Source organism: Phoenix dactylifera, chromosome 14 (genome assembly GCF_051530095.1).
Source record: "Phoenix dactylifera cultivar Ajwa chromosome 14, Ajwa_hap1_PhDact_Kaust_v1.1, whole genome shotgun sequence".
Classification (NCBI taxonomy): Eukaryota; Viridiplantae; Streptophyta; class Magnoliopsida; order Arecales; family Arecaceae; genus Phoenix; species Phoenix dactylifera.
The window spans coordinates 28152193-28168936 of NC_143203.1; the positions used below are offsets into that span (position 1 = coordinate 28152193).

The window sequence follows — 16744 nt, forward strand, 5'->3', positions numbered from 1 at the left end:
AGCTAAGGGCTCGAATAATCGGTGTCATCATCCATGACAACTGACAGCGTGAAGATAAGTGGTGTAAGAGAAAGAGGCGAAAGAATTTAGCTATTTAGGAAGACCTCTAATCATTCAGCCGCTAAGGGACAATCAAGAAGAAATTTAGTGTCTCCACATCAGAAGGCACTTCATATCTCCATTTTCTAGGACATTATGATCTGCGAGCATTCTTGATCTAGCCAAATTCTATTCCCCTCTTTCCCACCACCTGTTTGTGGAACTTATCAATGGTTAATTTACATCCACATCCAAACAGGCTCCAAAATTCAGTCATGTGAGATCATTTCTCCACTATAATTAGCTCGCCCTCCAGAAAAAAAATAACCTCTTTGAAAGAAGACAATAAAATATATTCAGCTAGATTTTTCCGTTAAACAATTTCTGGAAGCACAAGTACAGGCATGATTTCATGCTTGCACTGGTTGATGACATGCAAGATTCTGGAAAAATATTAGATGGCAATCCACAACTTAATTTTTAACTGCTGCTCATCTATTTCCCATCCCCGATCAACCAGAATTATCAAGATCAACATTGACAACACATGGAGACAAGCTACTTCCCTACACAGTGCAGGAATGTTTAATTGAACAACAGTTAACGGAAGTTCAGACAAACAAAATTTCGCAACAATTCAGCAATTACATGCCAGACTCAGCCTGAAACCAACTTCACAAGAATTGTGATAACATTTAGAATTATAAGTGGAACTCTCAAGTACTGTGTTGCATAGATAAGCCCTATGAGCTGACCCTTCAATGACTTTGCCCGACCAGTTCCCGAAACTTCAGAGAAACTCCATCCTCTAGGAGCAAGAAATCTGTCCTCGTTCAATATTGCCAATGCATTTGCAAGAAGCAAAAAACCCTCAAGCAATGTCCACAAGCCCATTTTTGTACAATGTGGTCCTGCTTTACACCAAATATGTTTGCCAGATATATCTCAACAACTTGTCAAATAACAACTTGATTCTCAGTTCAAGATGGCAAAATGATAAAATTCAAAGGAAAGCATCAAGTATCGAACAAGAAAAAAAAAAGGAAAAAGCATCAAGCTGATGGCTAAATAGCTCTCCTGAATAGGACTGCTAATCATGTCCCTACTGAAACGGACCATATTGAAACCTCATGTAACAAAGGCATTATTTTCAAGAAAATGGATGTTTTTACATATCAGGATATGTTCTTTAAACTCTTCTTCAACATTTAGTTACACTTCCGTTTTGTTAAAGTTGAAGAACTGAAGACCATACAAGCATCTTCAAGGGCTGCTGAAAGACAAACTTCAGACTGCCTTAGAATTCCCTGATGGTAACTATACCTATAAAATCTTGGCCCATTACAGAGAGAGTGACAGCCTACAGTATTTAATCCAAAGATAAATCTATTTGCCTCAAACTATTCATTATGCAACTAATGGTTACTCATAATTGCACAATTGTTATAGGATAATCTAAACAAACTACAAAAAGGAAACTGTTGCTGGTGGTCCAAACCGAGAACGATTGGCACAGCGGTGTGAACGGGGTTCCGTTTGGGTTGCCTTGGTTGGTGTTGATTGCGCTCCACTTTCCACCGGGAAACCTGCAAGCAAGCCTCGCACCACCACTGGGGTAGTGGGGGCCCTCCGACGATCAAGTCAGAGGAGATTGGAGAAGAAGGAAAGATAATAGTAGCAAGTAGGAGAATGCTCTGGAAGTTCTTGCTTACCCTCCCCCTTCTCCCCCCAGCCGCATATATACCAGGCTGGGGGGCCCTTTTGGGGGGTTGGTCATCGTGTAGCACGATGGAGCTGCCACTGACATGGCCGTTACAGGGCGTCGTGGGGCAGCGCTGGGTACGGCCATGACAGGGCGTAGTGGAGCTCCGCTTTGTACGGCTGTTACAGGGGATCGTGGAGCAGCGCCGGATACGACCGTTGCAGGGAGTAGTGGAGCAGAGGGCCGCGGCGTGCCTCTGGAAAATAGCCTGTCGTTGTCGAGAGATGTCCGACTCAGGGTCGGGCTGCGGAGACGAAGACGTCCGACTCGGGGTCGGATTGCTGGATCAAGGGGCAGCCGACTCGGGGTCGGGCTGCGGAGACGAAGATGTCCGACTCGGGGTCGGATTGCTGGATCAAGGGGCAGCCGACTCGGGGTCGGGCCGCGGAGCCGAAGATGTCCGACTCGGGGTCGGATTGCTGGATCAAGGGGCTGCCGTAGTCTTCCTGGGCGCGCGTGCCGGTCACGTGGGGCATGGTGGCTAAGTCCCTCCGTAACAGTAGCCCCCCACTTCCGAGCCTGGAACCAGAAGGGGAACGGGTGAAGGGAGTGATGCTTCGTGATTGCCACCATCCCTCGGAGAGGCGCGCGCGCTTCGAGCTCCCCGCCTTCTTTATGGCGTACGGCGGTTGTTGCTGACCTGGCAGTCTGAGGATTTCGGCGGACATCCCTCCTTAATGGCGTCGATTCGCCTTTGGGGCGCGTTGCGTAACGAGACTACAAGAAAAGAATGAAACTAGAAGTTGTTGGCAACTAGTGAACCCGGCGGCCTATATAGGCCCTTTCCGGGACAGCAAGAAAGAGCGACCCTTCGGCAGCCAGGCGTCCTCTGGCGTCACCGAGGCGTCACCCACCTTTCCGCCTATTTAACCGGGGGCTCTCCTCCGTCCGCCTTTCTCTTTACAGACATCTTCGAGTTTCTCCTTTGCGCTGCCGTCATTGCCGTCGGACTGTTCGCTTGCTCCTCCTTTGACGCTCTCGGAGCCGTTCTTCCTTCTCTTCCGGTGAGTTGCCCCATTCTTCAATTTAAGGCTCTCCATACTTTCTCCTTTTGTATTAGGGTACTCCAGTCGTTCCGGTCCTTTCCCCCTTCTTGACCCCGTCCTGACCGTAGATTCACTGGCCATTAGGGATGGGCGAAGTGAGAGCAGACCGCATTAAGACGGAGCTGGTCGCTGAAGACCTAGATAGGTTCGTGGCTCGATACCACCTTCCCGAGGCCTGCAATGTTACGCTCCCGGGGCCTGAGGAGAGGATGTCCCATCCTCCTCCAGGGAAGGTCGCCATCAATGAGGGCATTCTTCAGGCTGGGTTTCGCTTTCCCCCCTCGGACTTAGTTGTGCAGGTGCTTCGGGGTTTAAGAGTGGCGCCGACGCAACTGGTGCCGAACTCATGGCGCGCCCTGACGGCCTTCCAGGTTCTCTGCCGCATGCACGAGGTTCCCGCCACCCTGAATGTCTTTTGGGAATGCTACGGCCTGAGCGGCCACCCCCAAGACAAAGGGTGGTGGTGCTTTGCGGCGCGGCGAGGGTGCGGCCTCGTCAAGGAGGCTCCTTCCTCCATTCACGGCTGGAAGGAGCGTTTCTTTTTCATTGACGTAGATCCCTCTTGGGGAATCAGGGCAACCTGGGAGACGCCGATGAAGTCCCCGATTGGCCTATCGAGGTTGTCGAGGGAGGAATCCGATGGCGTCGCCGTCTTGAAGGGGTTGGTTGCCGAGGGCCGGCTCCCCTCGGTGGCTTGCCTTATTTCCGAGGATACCTTGGTGAATGTTGGTCTGAGCTCGGTCCCCACTGACCGTGAGCCCGCCACCATTTCTTTTTTAGCTCTCTCCTCCTCTTTCGTCTCGCTCTTTCCTTCAGTTTCTCAACCTCCGACCACCTCGTCCTTTTTGCAGAGATCGACGACGTCATGCGGTCGGACAAGGCAACGGCTGTTGGCAGGACGTCCCTACTGGAAGCAGTCCGGAGGAAGAAACGAGCTCCTCCGAGCGGGGCCCCACCGGCGAAGAAGTCCCGCCGGCAGGCGACTCCGACGCCGACAGACGGGTCCGGACCCACCGATCAGGGGGACGCCGCGGGCGCGGACCGGGAGTTGACGCTGTATCAGCCCTTCGATGCCGAGACTACCGTTTCTCCGGAGGCATCACCCGGGCGCGGCCGAGATGGACGGGTCGGACGTGATCGGTCCCCAGCCCAGCCTTTGACTCGGTCGGCTCCGGATGATACGAGGAGGGACGCGCCGAGGCCCCGGCCGAGCGGGACCCTGTCAATTCCAGGGGCGGTCCCCGCCCCGAGCATGGTCAGCATGACTCTTCCCCAAGCGATGGGTAAGGGTAAGGCTGCGGAACCACCGTCCGACTCCGGGGAGAAGTCGGGGTCGGCCTTCACTTTCGCCGGCGCCCGAAGCCTCATCGAGACGGTACTGCTGGAGAAGGACCGCAGGCAGGTCCGGGAGATGAGGGTCCCTGACGTTGGGGCTGCCAGCTGCGTCTGTCTCATGTCGGTGAGTGTTCTTTTGGTCGCTTTCATCATTTATAGGCTCTGTTGATCCCCGCCTGACGCCCTCGTTTTTCCTATCTCTTAGCTCGCCCAGTACATGATCCGCCTGGAGGAGTGCTACGAGGAACAGGCGAGGCTTCTGGCGAGGGCCGAGAGCCAACTGAAGGCAGTAGAGGAGGGAGGTCAGGCTGCGGCGGGGAGGACGACCAGGGACCTCGAGATGAGGCTCCAGGTGGCCGAAGAGCGGGCACTCGGCTTCGTCACCCTCGAGAAGCAACTGTTGGAGGCTCAGGAGCAACTCAAGGTTGCCTCGGGTCTCGAGGGCGAGATCAAGAAGGCGGAGGAGCGGGCCGAGAAGCAATCCCGGAAGGCTGCCGACTACCGGGAGAGGTGGGAGAAGGCCCAGCGGTCAGCCGACAACGCCCGCAACCGAACCCGGTCTCTTGAAGCCAAGCTGGGCGAATTGGAGTCGGCCTTGGAGAAGTCCCGCGCGAGCGACCAGGAGCTTCAGTCGCGCCTGGAGGAGGCTGAGGCTGCTCGCATTGCTGCCGAGGCGAAGCACAAGGAGGCTCAGGCTGATCTGCTGAGGATCTCCTCCGAGGCGGACGACCGGATTGTGGCGAAGGTCTTGGAGGCGAAGGCTCAGATTATGGAGCGGGCAGAGGCGGCGCTGGCCGAGAAGAGTGCGGAGGTCGGGCGTCAGGCGGTACAGGCTTATCGTCAGTCCGCCGAGTTCACCCGTGATATGTCGGAGGCGGTACAGGCCTATCGTCAGTCTGACGAGTTCGTCCGTGACATGTCGGACGCGGGGTCCGACTCCTTTGTCTTAGGCTTCGAGGAAGGCCTGGCAAGGGTGTCGGCTAAGTACCCCGAAATTGACCTGAGTGGGATCTCCCTTCTCGACTCCCCTCCGGCGCCATTGCCTGCTGCTTCTCCAACCGTCTCCCTACCCCCTGCGGACGTGGCCGGCGTTCCCGACCCGGGGGTTCCTCCAAGCTGACCTTCTGTATTTTCGTTCTTTTCTTTGTGTGTTGGCGTTTTGCCAAGTTGTATGGGTCTCGGCCCTGAAACAATGAAAGTTAATGCAAATAGAGTTTCTTCATTTCACTTTCGTCCTTCTTCTTTTTAACTCTTGGTAGCGTCTCGCTGACTCCCGACTCAGGAACTTCTTCCGGCGCTAAGCCAGGCATTCGAGGGTTAGGCCTCAGGAACTTCTTCCGGCGCTAAGCCAGGCATCCAAGGGTTTGGCCTCAGGAACTTCTTCCGGCGCTAAGCCAGGCATCCGAGGGTTAGGCCTCAGGAACTTCTTCCGGCGCTAAGCCAGGCATCCGAGGGTTAGGCCTCAGAAACTTCTTCCGGCGCTAAGCCAGGCATCCGAGGGTTAGGCCTCAGGAACTTCTTCCGGCGCTAAGCCAGGCATCCGAGGGTTAGGCCTCAGGAACTTCTTCCGGCGCTAAGCCAGGCATCCGAGGGTTAGGCCTCAGGAACTTCCGCTCGTTGGTCGGCCAAGGCTGGCGCAAGCCGAGGCGACCGGTCGGGGCTTCAGGCTAGTCTGCTCCCGGGATGATCATCGGGTTAGCCTGGCATCCGAGGGCCGTGCCTCGGGAGATTCCGCTCATTGGTCGGCCAAGGCTGGCGCAAGCCGAGGCGACCGGTCGGGGCTTCAGGCTAGTCTGCTCCCGGGATGATCATCGGGTTAGCCTGGCATCCGAGGGCCGTGCCTCGGGAGATTCCGCTCGTTGGTCGGCCAAGGCTGGCGCAAGCCGAGGCGACCGGTCGGGGCTTCAGGCTAGTCTGCTCCCGGGATGATCATCGGGTTAGCCTGGCATCCGAGGGCCGTGCCTCGGGAGATTCCGCTCGTTGGTCGGCCAAGGCTGGCGCAAGCCGAGGCGACCGGTCGGGGCTTCAGGCTAGTCTGCTCCCGGGATGACCATCGGGTTAGCCTGGCATCCGAGGGCCGAGCCTCGAGAAATTCCGCTCGTTGGTCGGCCAAGGCTGGCGCAAGCCGAGGCGACCGGTCGGGGCTTCAGGCTAGTCTGTTCCCGGGATGACCATCGGGTTAGCCTGGCATCCGAGGGCCGAGCCTCGGAAAATTCCGCTCGTTGGTCGGCCAAGGCTGGCGCAAGCCGAGGCGACCGATCGGGGCTTCAGGCTAGTCTGCTCCCGGGATGATCGTCGGGTTAGCCTGGCATCCGAGGACCGAGCCTCGGAAAATTCCGCTCGTTGGTCGGCCAAGGCTGGCGCTAGCCGAGGCGACCGGTCGGGGCTTCAGGCTAGTCTGCTCCCGGGATGATCATCGGGTTAGCCTGGCATCCGAGGGCCGAGCCTCGGGAAATTCCGTTCGCTGGTCGTGCGCCTGTCGCTTGCCGCCCGACGGAATTTCTCCGTGGCCAGCTGCGATCGTGTTTCTCCTCCTCTCCAAGCGTCGCCTGGGGAACACCAGATGGGCATTAAATGCTAATTGAGGGGTTACCTGGGAAATCGGATCGCCAGTTGCTGCTTGCGAGGAGTGTCAGTTAAGCGGCCGCGATACGCGCGTTCTTCGAGGCGGATGCGGCCTGGGCGCGAGCGGAGATATGTGGACCTAGGGGTACAGGCCACCCGGAGTGTCCTGCACAAAGAATACGATTAAGGAGAATAACGCTTAGGAAATCGCGGGAAGATACGCCTCGAGAGCCGGATCGGCTCCGGATTCAATGCGCCCGCATTTATTGGAGCCACCCGCAGCGGAACGACCGGGGGGCCGCAGTTTGGCTATAAATATAGGTGCAGGTGCGATGAAGCCTGCCAAGCCGGAGCTGTTCAGGTTGCCATGGATCGTGGGCCTCCTCTCCGGCGCATGGTTGAGAGACCCCTACCGAAGGAACGGGAGACGCGCCCTTCGCGACTTCCGCCAACTAGCCGTTTCATCTGGGATCAACAAGGAGGTTCTCCCCGGCGGAACTCCGCTCTAGGCGTTTCATCCGGGATCGCGCCTCCATATGCTCTTCTCCCATGTATTCCTTCTCTCCCCTAACACTGGGGAGGACCGGAATATCCCTTGGAGGTGGCGTTCCCCTGGAGGCAGCGGGAGCTTCGTCTGCGGCGGCTCCTCGTCTTTTTCGTGAGGCGTGGATGGCGCCTCTGGGTAGGAGCAGTGTGGACTTCTCCTTCGTCCAGTTCTTCTTCATCCGCGCCGGCTCTTCGTCTTCTTCGTGAGACGCCGATGGCGCCTCCGGTTGGAAGCACCCACTTCCGGCGGGATTGCAGCCGCTTCGGATGGAGGTTTCGGGATCCCAGATCTTCCGCTCCTCGGAGTCTCCACCTCTTTTTTACTTTCTTTACACCCTAATTCCCTTCTGGGAATTCCTTGTGTTCACACGAGCACGCCATTGTAACCAGAAATTATTGAAATGAAAAGTGTTATACATTTTTGAACTGTCTTTCTGGCATTGTCGTTCTACTGGTAATACATCCGCAGGTTAGCGGAATTCCAGCTCCTTGGAATTTCTCGACCATCTAGGGCCTCCAACTGGTAGGAGCCAGGTCGGTTTACCCAGCGAACCCTATACGGGCCTTCCCAATTTGGCGCTAGCTTCCCACCTTCCGCAGGTTGAGATGCTTTAGCTCGCCTTAGCACCAGATCTCCGATTCTGAAAAGCTTCGGTCGGACCTTGGAGTTGTAATATCGGGCCACCCTCCGCTGATACATCGCCATCCGAACCTGCGCCATTTCCCTTGCTTCTTCCAAGAGATCCAGGTTCCCTCGGAGTTGCTCCGAATTGGCCTCGGGTCGGTGCGCGGCCACCCGAGGTGAGGGGAGTCCGAGCTCCACGGGGACAACGGCTTCCGTGCCATAGGTTAGGCTGAAAGGCGTCTCCCCGGTAGGGGTCCGATGCGTAGTCCGATACGCCCAAAGGACGTTCTCGAGTTCTTCGACCCAAGCTTGCCCCGTCCGACCGATTCGCGCTTTGATTCCTTGGAGGATTGTCCGATTTGTGACCTCGGCCTCGCCGTTGGTTTGGAGATGCGACACAGATGTGAACCGATGCTCGATCCCAAACTCCTCGCAGAAGTCACGGAAATGCTTGTTGTCGAACTGTCGACCATTATCCGAGATGAGGACCCGAGGTACCCCAAATCGGACAATGATGTTCTTCTTCACGAACTTCCGGACTTGCGCCTCCGTGATAGTGGCCAGCGGCTCTGCCTCCACCCACTTGGTGAAGTAGTCGATTGCAACAATCAAAAATTTCCGCTGAGCTGAAGCGACGGAGAATGGTCCGAGGATATCCATTCCCCACTGGGCGAAGGGCCAGGGTGCAGTGATTGGCGCCAAGGGGACAGAAGGGACTCTCTGGACGTTGGCGTGGCGCTGGCAGGCGTCGCATTTCCGTACATGATCCTTTGAGTCCTCCAACAAGGTAGGCCAATAATAGCCTTGCCTCATGATCTTGTGCGCCAAGGACCTAGCCCCCAAGTGTGATCCGCAAACGCCTTCGTGGACTTCGCCGAGGACGTAGGTCGCTTCCGAGGGGCGGAGGCACTTTAAGAGGGGGGCGGTGAACGAGGTCCGATACAGCCTCCCTTCATAGAGTACGTAGTGGGCGGACTTCATAACAAGTCGCCGAGCTTGATCTTCGTCTTCAGGGAGGATCCCTTCGGCGTGGTAGGCGACAAGCGGGTCCATCCAAGACGGCTCCGGATCAATCGCCATCACCGCTCCAGCCTCGCCGATGCTCGGGGCATCCAGGGTCTCCAGGTAGATCGCCCTCGACAAGTTGTGCGCGTCTGCGCTCACTAAGCGGGACAACCTGTCGGCCCTGGCATTTTCACTTCTTGGGACCTGCTGGATGTCGACACTGCCGAGGTCGGAAATGAGTGCTTGCACCTTCCGGACGTAATTCTGCATGGTCGGGTTCCGGACTTCGAACTCCCCACGGACCTGCCCGACCACCAGCTGGGAGTCGGTGAAGACCTTCAGGCGCCGGATGCCGAGCTCCTTGGTGAGTTTGAGTCCCGTGACTAGGGCCTCGTACTCCGCCTCGTTGTTGGTCACTGAAAATTCGAACCTTAAGGCATACTCGGCTATCACTCCATCTGGACTGGTAAGGACCAGCCCGGCCCCTCCACCTTCGGGGTTCGACGACCCATCGATGTGAAGCGTCCAAATCGGGAGGTCGAGGCTGGGTGTTTCCGGCGACCTAGGTTCCGCCTCCTGCACCGTGCACTCAGCGAGGAAATCCGCAAGCGCCTAGGCCTTGATGGCGGGTCGGGGCTGGTAGCGGATGTCGAACTCACCAAGTTCTATTGCCCACTTCACCAGCCGTCCCGCATTCTCTGGATTGCTGAGGATCTGCCGCAGCGGTTGATCGGTCAAGAGGGTGACAGAATGGGCCTGGAAATAGGGGCGAAGCCTCCTGGTCGCGGTCAGCAGCGCGAAGGCGATCTTTTCAGCCTTCGTATACCGCGTCTCGGCATCCCGTAGGACCCGGCTGATGTAGTACACAGGCTTCTGGAGCTTTGCCTCTTCCCGAACCAGTACCGCACTGACTGCAGTTGGGGAGACCGCCAGATAGAGGTAGAGCATCTCCCCTTCTTGCGGCTTGGACAGCAGGGGAGGAGACGCCAAGTATTCCTTGAGCTGGTCGAATGCTGCTTGACATTCGGCCGTCCAGAGGAAGTCTTTCGGGCGTTTCAACACCTTGAAGAAAGGTTGGCAGCGTTCGGCCGATTTTGCCACAAATCGTCCGAGCGCGGCGACCCTCCCAGCGAGCTCCTGAACCTCCTTCACTTTGGTCGGAGGGGACATATCTTGGATGGCCTTGATTTTGTCCGGGTTGGCTTCGATCCCCCGCTGGTTGACAATGAAACCGAGGAACCTCCCGGCCGAAGCGCCAAAGGCGCACTTCGCTGGGTTCAGCTTCATGTGAAACTTCCGCAAGGTGGCGAAAGTCTCCTCCAGATCCGCGATGTGCTGGTCTGCATGGCAGCTCTTCACCAGCATATCGTCCACGTACACCTCCATGTTCCGGCCGATTTTCTCTTTGAAGATTTTGTTGACGAGGCGCTGGTAAGTGGCGCCAGCATTCTTCAGACCGAAGGGCATTACCTTGTAACAGTACAGCCCCCGGTCTGTTATAAAGGCAGTTTTCTCCTCGTCCTGTGGAGCCATCATTATCTGGTTGTAGCCGGAGAAGGCGTCCATGAAAGACAGCAGCTGATATCCGGAAGTCGCGTCGACCAGTTGGTCTATCCGCGGAAGCGGAAAGCTATCCTTGGGGCATGCCTTGTTCAGGTCGGTGTAGTCGACGCACATCCTCCACTTTCCGCTCGCCTTCCGGACAAGTACGACATTTGCCAGCCATTCGGGGTGGCTGACCTCCCTTATGAATCCTGCCTCCAAGAGTTTGTCTACCTCCTGGTCGACCACTCGGATCCGATCCGGGGCACAGTGTCTCTTCTTCTGTTTTACCGGTCGGTGGGTCGGGTCGACGTTGAGGGCGTGAGAAATGACCTCCGGGTCGATCCCAGGTACATCGGCCGCCGACCAGGCAAACACATCGACATTGGCTCGGAGGAATTCCACCAACCGGGCCCGAGCTCCCAGGTCGAGATTGACGCCGACCCGGATCGTCCTGTCCGGGCGACCTTCCTCGAGGGGAACTTCGATCACACCCTCGGCCGGCTCCCCGTGCCGCAAGGCCACCTCGTCTCTGGCGTCGAGGGACTCGACGCTTAAGGCTTCTACGGGCTTCTTCCCTTTGAGAGTTGCTAGGAAACATTGCCTTGCGGTCGGTTGGTCACCTCGGACCTCTCCAATCCCGGCCGCCGTGGGGAACCGCATGAGCAAGTGGTACGTAGAGACCACCGCGCGAAGGGCGTTCAGTCCGGGTCGTCCGAGGATAGCGTTGTAGGCCGAGGGAACACGGACGACCAAGAACCCGAGCCGCACCGTGGCTTCTGCGGGTGCAACGCCCGCAGTCACAGGCAGCTCAACGACACCTTCGGCCGAGATAGCGTCACCAGTGAATCCTATGAGGGGGGTGGATGTTTTGTGCAACAATTGTCTGGACAAGCTCATCTTTTGGAAGGCCTCGTAAAACAAAATATCAGCTGAGCTTCCACTATCCACAAGAACACGCCTTACATCATAGTTTGCCATAGTGAGGGAGATCACCATGGCGTCATCGTGGGGGGTCTGAACCCCCTTTACATCTTCATCACAAAAAGTGATTACATTACCGACCCTCTGCCTCTTCGCGACGGCTGTCCCTGACGCTTCAGTCGAGCCCCCTGCGTTCCTCTCGGGCCGGGGGCAGCCCCCAGTGATAGTGTGGATCACGCCCGCGACGGATCGATTCTGCTCCCAAGGCTCCTGAGGGGCCGGATCGGCCGGACGCGGGTCTGCGGGGGGACGTCGGTCGTTCACATATCGACCGAGACGCCCTCGGCGGATGAGAGCCTCGATCTCGTCCCGAAGCTGGAAGCAGTCTTCGGTGTCGTGGCCGTGGTCCCGGTGGTACTCACAGTACGCCCGAGAGGGCCTCCTCCCAGGAATCTTCTTCATCTGTCTCGGGACCGGGAGGTCCTCCCGCCCCTTGATTTCCATGAGGATCTGGGCCCGGGGAGTCAGGAGAGGAGTGTACCGGTTGAAACGTCGGGGCGGAGAACGAGGGCGTAGGGCGCCGTGGTTCCTCGCCGGCGACAGGCTCCTGCGCCGACGTTGAGGCGTCGGGCTCCTCCTCTGGCGTGCCTCTTTTCGCCTTTTCTTCCCGAGCTTTGGAGGGATCTCGGCGGCCTCCTTGCTCCGGTGGGCGGCCGCCTCCTTGGCGTCCGCATACTGGTTCGCCCGGGACAACAGCTCCGGGAAGCTCCGCGGCAGGCGTTTGTCCAGGGAGAAGGTGAGTCTGCCCTTTCGGAAGCCACGCTTCAGGGCTGAAAGAGCCACTTCCTGGCTCAGGTTCCGGACTTCCAGCGTAGCCTTGTTGAAGCGGGTAAGATAATCCCGCAAGCTTTCTCCCTCGTTTTGCCGGACATCAAAGAGGGAGTCGGAGACCAGTCGCCGCCGGCTACTGACGGCGAAATGGGTGATGAAGAGGCGAGTAAACTGGTCGAAGGACTAGATTGAGTTAGCCTCCAAGCCGGCGAACCACGCCCTTGCCGGGCCACGGAGGGTCGCCGGGAAGGCCTTGCAGAGGAGAGGATCTGATGCTCCGTGGAGGAGCATAAGGGTCCTGAAACTCTCGACGTGATCCCGCGGGTCCGCCGCCCCGTCATAGGGTTCGATCGCCGGCATTTTAAACCCCGGCGGATTCGGGGTCCGCAGGATCCTCGAGGCAAGCGCCGGCTGGGAGGAGATCTCCAAGTCGGCGAAGGAATCTTTGGAGTGGCCCTTCAGGACCTGGAGTTGTCGGTGGAGATCGTCCACCCGCCGGTCCAGGGAGCGCGACCGATGGGTGGGAGACAAGGAGCACCGAGAGGGGAACCGACTGGAGCGCGGGTTCCTTGAGGACTGGGGGGTCTGGGAACGCGCCCGGGCCCGCCTCTCGTACCCCGCGCAGCTCCGATGGGAAGGTCCCGGCAGAATGGACCGTGCTCGAGAATCTTCCTCGCGCCGGCGCTCCTCCCCATGGGAGAGGAAGGAGCGCGGGTTGAGGAGGACAGGTGAGCGCTCAGGGAGCAGCGGCTCCTGGGCCCGCTGCGGCGCCCGAGACATCACGCCCTGCAGGTTCTGCACTGCCTCCGCGAGGGTGCGAACCTGCTGGGCTAACTGGTCGAACTGAGCGGCTTCGACCATCTGAATGGGGGGTGGAACGGTGGAGTGTTGCTGAGAATGTGTTGGAGACGCAGCGGCCTCCCGGCCGGAGGCGCGAGAGGCCCCGCGACCGGAGGCATTGGAAGCTCCACGACCACCTCGCCGTGCCATTACGATCGCTCTGAGATTCGTCCCTTCCTCTAGCGCCAACTGTTGCTGGTGGTCCAAACCGAGAACGATTGGCACAGCGGTGTGAACGGGGTTCCGTTTGGGTTGCCTTGGTTGGTGTTGATTGCGCTCCACTTTCCACCGGGAAACCTGCAAGCAAGCCTCGCACCACCACTGGGGTAGTGGGGGCCCTCCGACGATCAAGTCAGAGGAGATTGGAGAAGAAGGAAAGATAATAGTAGCAAGTAGGAGAATGCTCTGGAAGTTCTTGCTTACCCTCCCCCTTCTCCCCCCAGCCGCATATATACCAGGCTGGGGGGCCCTTTTGGGGGGTTGGTCATCGTGTAGCACGATGGAGCTACCACTGACATGGCCGTTACAGGGCGTCGTGGGGCAGCGCTGGGTACGGCCATGACAGGGCGTAGTGGAGCTCCGCTTTGTACGGCTGTTACAGGGGATCGTGGAGCAGCGCCGGATACGACCGTTGCAGGGAGTAGTGGAGCAGAGGGCCGCGGCGTGCCTCTGGGAAATAGCCTGTCGTTGTCGAGAGATGTCCGACTCGGGGTCGGATTGCTGGATCAAGGGGCAGCCGACTCGGGGTCGGGCTGCGGAGCCGAAGATGTCCGACTCGGGGTCGGATTGCTGGATCAAGGGGCTGCCGTAGTCTTCCTGGGCGCGCGTGCCGGTCACGTGGGGCATGGTGGCTAAGTCCCTCCGTAACAGAAACCTTTTCCCATAGCAATCTAAGTATGTCTCCAAACATGTATTTAATCTGTTTTAAACTATCTCACCACAACTTAAGCAAAATTTGACAAAAAACTTTAATCCCTTAACATGCTCTTCTAAGTACCAATATTCCAAAGACTAGTACAGAGTTGAGCCCCAAGGTAGGTCCCTGAACTGCATATTATCAGAACAAGCTCATTTTTCATCTACAAAAGATTTGCCCCACAAAGATAGAAACCTAATGTATACTACTAATTTCCTCCCACTAACAGAACCTTTATCCAATTAAATTGTGTATGCTTTTTTTCTACAGTTGACAAAACAGGGGGCATTAGTGCATTACATGCATCCATATTCACATAACAAGCTTGATATTACTCATGAAAATCAAACTAACAATCAAGCACTCAGCAAAACAATGATATTTAACGTTTGGCATTGTTCTCTTCAAGCTTTCCTTTCTACTGACTCTTTCTATTTATTTATGCTCCACCTTGACTGTCCAATTTCCATGATTGCTCCCAGATCCTGAGCCCCCAAGTCCTCAACTATCCTCTTATAGTTTAGAACTAGAACCTAACTTATGGAACAAATCATACTTTTATACTTATACACTCACTGTGATATATCACGCTGCTTATGCCTTTGTCACTCAAACAGAGGCAAAAACCCTGAAAACCTATACATGTCATTTTTTTTTGGGAAAAAAAGAAGAAAGTTTCTTGGTCCTTCTAAAAAGGACAGAATGTTCTCCGGTCATCAGCATTCCCTTTGATGTAAGATTGGTACAGTCTGCTAAAGTCATATAGCAATCTAACCTTGTAAATTCTACTTCCTTTATTCAAGGGAACGGGGTTAGATCATGGTTTGAAGCTTTCTAACAATGGCAAGGCAAGATACAGCAGTCCAGAACTCAAATCTCTATTTCGTTCCATTATAATATGGACTTACAAGTGCAACCGTCCACGACAAAGATCTTAAAGAATCAAGGCTCAACTAAAGTGCAAGATTAGTGCTATTTAAAAGAAATAAAATTCTAACGTATAAGATGCAAATAAAATAAAAGACAAACTTGTTCGAAAGCAGTTTTTAAGGCTAATTATTCAAGTTCATCGCCAAGCAACAGAACTCCCTCATACAATCTAGTAGGAATGTGGAGTTAGGGTTTGATAGGGTAACAAATTTATGCCATTTGTCTTGTAAAAACAACATAATTGAATCAAATCTTCGAGCAGATCAGGCGCAAGTATAACCACGGCAGACTCTGCATAAATTTTGAAGCAGATTTACCAGACCAATTGAGATCGTCAAAGGAATGAGAGCAAATGGAAAACAAAATCAAGCAAATAATAGCACCACAAAGGGATCCAAAACCCAAACGGTACAACAGTAGAATTACCAAGACAGTCAATTTAGACAATCCTGTCATATCAATCAAACAATTGTTCTTGGAACAAAAAAGGAAATCGACCTGCAAATCATTTCGATCTTGCCCTTGCTTGGATCTCGCGACCATTTATACGAGAGGCAAAAAATTATAGATAAACAAAAATAACGTGATGATTTTAAAACGAATACAACTTCCCATTCAACGAACGAAGAAAGCAAGAAGCAGACCTGGATCTCTCTTCGGGCAATCGTGCTGCGACGCTTTTCTTCCAGGCGGGGCGTTATCTTGGATGCAGAGGAAAGACGAGTTTCTCCGAGTTTTCGGCTCGACCACGTTGACGTAGACCGGTCGGGCTGCAAAAAGCGGACCCGGATCGAAGTGCTGCAGTCCGCGCCTACGCGGTTAGAGTAAGCTGAAGTTACCGCACGATTCTACATCTTTCGTACTGGCCCTATTTAAGGCTGCAAATGGGTCGGGTCGACCCGTGACCCGACCCAACCCGAATTTTAGAACCCGCGGGTCCGGGTCGGGTCCTAAAATTAGACCCGAATCATTTTCTGGGTCGGGTCTGGGTTTACCAAACGGACCCGACCCGACCCGAATGGACCCGAAGAGAGAGAGAGGAAAAGCAAAAGAAAGTCTTTTCTTTTTCTTTTTCTTTTTTTTTTTGGCGTGGGTTGTGGTACTGTTGGTCAGTGTGGGAGGATAGCAAGTTAGCAACAAGCATAGGTTCACAGAATCCAAAGGAACGTCGGCCCGTCAGGATTCTCTCTCGATCTATTACACTGTTGAGACCTCTGGTGTCTCGGTAGCTGCCTTTTTTTTTTCCTTCTGTGTTTTGGTTTTTGTTTCTTTTAACTTTTGAAGGGAGAAAGTGAGGGAACACTGCAACTGAATATGGGTCATGTGCCAGTTTTCTGTAATGGAATTGGATTTTGGAAGAAGGTCTGGGATTTTTTTTGTCCTCGTGAGAGGGGAGCTGGGAGACACCGAGTTCCGTCCAATCAATCATATAGATAAAAAATAGTGTGTCATGGGTCATTTGTTCTGATTGGAGCTCAATTGCAAAGTCTTTCAAGTCATGGGTCACCCAGCACCTCATAATTATGAAATGACCAAATTAGATTTACCCAAATTTTTTTCCAAAAATACAAAAAAATTGGACTCGATCGGACCCGGACCCGACCCGAATCAGACCCGGACCCGACCCGAACCCGACTCGGACCCGACCCGACCCAACCCGATCTTCAACCGGGTCGGGTCCAGGTCCAAAATTGGGACCCGAACAAAAAACCGGGTCGGATCGGGGTCACCTAGGACCCGACCCGACCCGACCCATTTGCACCCCTAGTCCTATTGCATCCCGTCGAAGGGATGGTACATACTTCAGCGGTAGGGAAACCAGAAAGGCTCGGGATTTC

At 55.3% G+C, this 16744-nt stretch overlaps 1 pseudogene across 3 annotated transcripts; it reads right to left on the reverse strand.

Moving 5' to 3' along the window:
* Positions 1-587: 587 nt before the first annotated feature.
* Positions 588-15669, reverse strand: LOC103713711 (uncharacterized; annotated as a pseudogene). 3 transcript variants are annotated; one of them, XR_015973176.2, is made up of 2 exons: positions 15551-15669; positions 588-953 (listed from the first exon to the last, which is right to left on the reverse strand). The product of XR_015973176.2 is annotated as an uncharacterized LOC103713711, transcript variant X2 (transcript). The 3 variants fall into 3 exon arrangements; XR_015973175.2 differs by having other exon boundaries at positions 588-950; positions 15551-15658; XR_015973177.2 differs by lacking the exon at positions 15551-15669 and adding an exon at positions 15405-15542 and having other exon boundaries at positions 588-950.
* Between the last annotated feature and the right edge of the window lie 1075 nt (positions 15670-16744).